Here is a 5,073-nt window from a genome sequence, read left to right as displayed (position 1 = left end):
TCTTTGTAGAGCTAAGTTTGTTTTAACATATTGAGTTTTTTATTGTTGGGGAAGACTCTTAATTCCCCATGTATCTTGATAGATAATTTGGCTGGGTAGAATATTCTTGGATTTGCATAATTTTCTTTCAACTTTCAGAATATTACTCCACTCTCTCTTCTTCTTTATGGTGCATACTGACAGGTCTGAGCATATTCTGATTTGAGTACCTTTATAGGTGACTGCCTTTTTTCCCTAACCGCTCTTATGATTTTCTCCTTTTCCTCAAAGTTGGATAGTTTAATTATTATATGCCTTGGCAAATTCTTCTTGGGACTCAGTCTAACTGGTGTCCTTTTGGCTTCCTGAATGTTTACCTGATTTACATTCATTAAGTTAGGGATGTTTTTCTCTAAGAATTCCCTCGCTATTTTTGCTATTGACTTCTTCATTGGGACATTTTCTGGTAGTCCAGACAGTGAATTTTCCCCCCATCAATGTGTTGAAACCCTCCACTCCATATATATGCACGTGTGATACATATATAAACATATGTGTATATGTATGTTTATGTGATGCATATATAAACATATACCAAATCAAACCAAATCCACTGCCATCAAATTGGTTCTGAGATTGTAAATTTTTACAAGAACAGGCAGCCTTATCTTTATCCCTCAGAGCAGCTAATGAATTTGAACTGTCAACCTTGTGGTTAACTCACAGCACTACCAGGACTCCATATGTACACACACACACACACACACACAACCAAACCTGCTGTCATCAAGTTGATTCTGACTCATAAAAGCCCTACATGGGGTTTCCAAGGCTGTATATGTTTACAGGAACAGATACCCTCAATTTCCTCTCAAAGAGCATCTGATGGATTTGAACTACTGACCTTATGATTAGCAGTCCAATGCTTACCTGAAGGCACATGCATGCATGTGCATCTGCACACACACACACACACACACACACACACACACACACATATATTTAGTCATGAAACACATCCATAAGAGTCTACTGTGGGCTTCAAAGATTAATAGTACAGTGTTGATTCTGAAAAGGTAACTTCCTAATAAAACAAACAAACAAAATTAAATCACTGTCTTCAAGTCCCAACTCAGGTTGATCTCATGTGTTTCTGAGCAGAACTGTTTTCAATGACTGAGTTAACAGGAGTAGATCACCAGGGCTAGAAGGAAAAGGGCAGATGAAGTTTGAGTGAAGAATGAAGACTTGAGTTTCAGATTCTGATTTGGAAACTGAATACTAGGAGATAGTCCCATTGGGCCATATCACATGTAATAGGGTTGGGCTTGGGGGCACCTTTCAACCAAGACCTAAACATCTAAACCAGGTGAGTAAATGATTGATGAATGTGTTTCTATTATTATCACTATGACCATCACCACTCAGATGGGCTGGGACACCATTTATATAGATGGCATCAATGAGGCTCCCTAGAGTTGATCAACATGGCGACCCTGCCCCTAATACTCTGTGACTATGGTAGTTGTATAAACAAAGCCTAGCGCCATCAAGTTCATTCTGACTCACAGAGACCCTGCTGGACAGAGCAAACTGCCCCACAGTCTCCAAGGTTGTAAATATTTACAAAAACAAACTGCCACATCTTTCTTCCAAGGATTGGCAGGTGGATTCAAACCTCCAACCTATTAGCCCAAGAAATTAGCTACTGAGCCACCAGGACTCCTAGGATAATTTCAGTGCCTCCACAAAATAAGCTACCATTGTGAATTAAATCTATTTTTTAAAGGCATTTAAATATGCCTGGTGAAGCTATAGAACATGAAATCTCAAGTGTACTTGGGTGGGTATTTATGCCAGATTTTAGAGTGGACTGTTATGGAACACATTTCTTCAAGAAAATAAGCTTTGCCTCTATTTAAAATTTGTAGAGCATTAAATATGTAATAGTTTTCCCCATGACATATGGCTTGAATTTATATTGGTAAATAATTGTATATTAAATGAAACTACATTGAACTAAATGTTAGTAAAAATGACAAAATAAAATACAGGCAATATAAACTATTGCACAGGTGTATGCCATATTACCAGCTGAAAAAAAATCTTGCAATTACAGGCCTACACTATTTATTTCACTTGTGTGTAATTACATTTTATACATGTTTGTTTAGTAATATCAATCCAAGGCATCATTTTGAGAATATAATTAACTGGATGGGAGAACAGAATGTGTGTGTTTACTATTTTTGTGTTTGGGTATTTCAACAAGTTGGTCTTTGTTAGTTGTGTTTAACTGCCATCTAGAGTTAAAATGAATCCATTTCCTTTTTATACTACTCTTCTTCATTAAATTTCAGGCATATAGACCAACAAATGTATCCCTTATTTCCTATCACACAAATATTCTTCAGACCCCTACCCCAACCTGTTAAAAGATAAGATTTACCTAATTTTTCAAGATTCCTTTAATAGCCTACCCACTGTAAATAGTTTAAATTGACTCAAAATTGAGAGTTGCATTTAATCTCATTTAAATTCTCTATAATGTGATTGAACCATTGAATTATGTGCTACATGAATCATATGCCAATAAAACTGTAAAAAATCATATAGAAAAAATGTTTGGAAAATGATTGTGGTAGCAAATGGGTAGCAAATGTACATGTCCTAGATGTGATTAAATCATGGAATGATTTGATGTATCATTCCCAACTAATAAAAAGGGGGACAAACTATATTTGAATGTGTAAATAAGCCAAAATAAAGCCCTGGTGCCATAGTGGTTACAAGTTGGGCTGCAAATAGTAAAGTCAGCAGTTTGAAACCACAAGCTGCTCTGTGGGAGAAAGACAGGGTTTCTATTCTGGAAAAGGGTTACACTCTTGGAAACCTACAAGGGCAGTCATACTCTGCCCCAGCTTACAGGGTCCCTATTAGTCGGAATCAGACTCAACAGCACTGAGTTTGTTTGTTTTTAATTTTAAATGAGCCAACAAATGATCTACTACAACATTGAAATACATAAAAAAAATTTAATTAGCTCTCTACTACTCCTCCTCATGCGACAGACAGCCCATCTCCCCATTCCCGTGCATTCCCAGCTGCATCCTGGAGACACGTCAGGATGCATGGTGAAGGTCAGAGTAAACAGAGTTGGCCTCAGTGGGTGCCTGGTCACCAAGGCTACTTTCAACACTGGAAAAGTGCACATTGTTGCCATCAATGACCCCTTCTCATTGACCTGAACAACATGGTCTACATGTTCCAGTATGATTCCAGCCACAACAAGTTCAATGGCACTGTCAAGGCTGAGAACGGGAAGCTTATCATCAATGGGACATCATCTCCATCTTGCAGGAGCAAGATCCTGCCAACATCAAGTGGGGTGAGGCTGGTATGTCGTAGAGTCCCCACTGGTGTCTTCACAACCATGGAGAAGGCTGGGGCTCACTTCAAGGGTGTAACCAAAAAGCTGATACATCTCTGCCCTTCTGCTGATGCCCCATGTTTGTTATGGGCATGAACCACAAGAAGTATGACAACTCCCCCAACATTATCAGCAATGCCTCCTGCACCACCAACCAACTGCTTGGCACCCCTATCCAAGGTCATCCTTGACAACTCTGGCATCGTGGAGGATCTGATAACCAGAGTCCACAGTCTTTTCTTTTTTTTAGAAGACTGTGGACAGCTCCTCTGGGAAATGCGGTGCACTGGCCGTGGGACTCACTGCCCAGAACATCATCCCTGCATCTATTGGTGTGGCCAAAGCTGTGAGCAAAGTTTACCCAGAGTTGAATGTGAGAGTCACTGGCATGGCATTCTCTGTCCTCATCCCCAGTGTGTCCCTTGTGGATATCACCTGCCATCTGGAGAAAGCTGCCAAGTATGATGACATTAAGAAGGTGGTGAAGCAGGCATCAGATGGTCCCCTAAGGGACATCCTCGACTACAATGAAGACCAGGTTGTCTCCTGTGACTTCAATAGTGACACTCACTCTTCCATCTTTGATGCAGGGGCCAACATTACCCTCAACGGCCACTTTGTCAAGCTCAATTCCTGGTATCATGATGAATTTGACTACAGCAATAGAGTGATGGACCTTGTAGTCCACATGGCATCCAAGGACCACCAGCCCTGCACCACCAGCCCTGGACCTCCCTGGACCACCAGCCCCAGCAATAGCACTAGAGGAAGAGAGAGGCCCTCAGCTGCTGGAGAGTCTTTGCGCCAACTCGATGCCCCAACACACTGAGAATATCCCATCATCTTGAGTTTCCATCCAGACCCCTGAAGGAAGGGGCTTAGAGAGCCCAACCTTGTCATGTACCATCAATTAAAATATACTGTACCCGGGGTGCGGGAACCCTTAAAATTAATGTGAAGCCTTATTTCTATGACTTTCTGTATATATATTCCCCACAACACCAGAGCCCAGTAAAAGTAGGCCAGAAACAAGGAAATTTCAGATTGCTTTGTCTTCTTTTAACTTCTGAAAAACATGACTATAAAAACCAGCTACGTCTCAAGTATGTATTTAAATAAACTTTTTAAGGCTAAAGTGGCATTCCTATCCACATTTGAGTAAAGAATGTGTAAGAACAAATCACTCAGCTTTCTCCTTGAGAAAAACCACTGTGGATCAAAGCAATACCTCAGGGACAAAGCAAAAAATCAAATCAGATTTGAAAATAAGACCTAGTGATCTGACAAAAGGAGAAATGAACCGACAAAGTGTTCAGAACATCAGGTAACATATTGCATGTGTCGTGCTCAGATGTTTTAAGATATGCTGCTTTGTTGTGGATTTTTAATTAACGGTCCCCAAAATATAAAACCACAATAGCCTTTTCTAACAATATTTGTATATACCACTAAATCTTGAACCAAAGAAGTTGCAAGTCAATAAAAATGAAACTTTTTTTTCCAGAGGACATTACATGGAAATTTTCATATTACAAACAATAATGCCTCAAAAACTGGAAGGCACAAGGAGTCTTAAATGCCTTCAATAAACAGGGCATTAAACAATGATGGGCATAGCAGAAAGCAATGCTTACCAAGTAGTCCAGCATGAAGCCTGCTCAATA

General features: G+C 39.8%; 1 pseudogene; it reads left to right on the top strand.

Moving 5' to 3' along the window:
* The first annotated feature begins 3,110 nt into the window (after nucleotides 1-3,110).
* On the top strand, nucleotides 3,111-4,277 carry LOC115869544 (annotated as a pseudogene).
* Nucleotides 4,278-5,073: the final 796 nt, after the last annotated feature.

This window comes from Echinops telfairi, unplaced genomic scaffold, assembly GCF_000313985.2.
Source record: "Echinops telfairi isolate 266 unplaced genomic scaffold, ASM31398v2 ScPeMD7_31;HRSCAF=116, whole genome shotgun sequence".
Lineage (NCBI taxonomy): Eukaryota > Metazoa > Chordata > Mammalia > Afrosoricida > Tenrecidae > Echinops > Echinops telfairi.
Note: the sequence above shows the minus strand (reverse complement) of the source record. Positions and strands in the feature narration are given on the sequence as shown.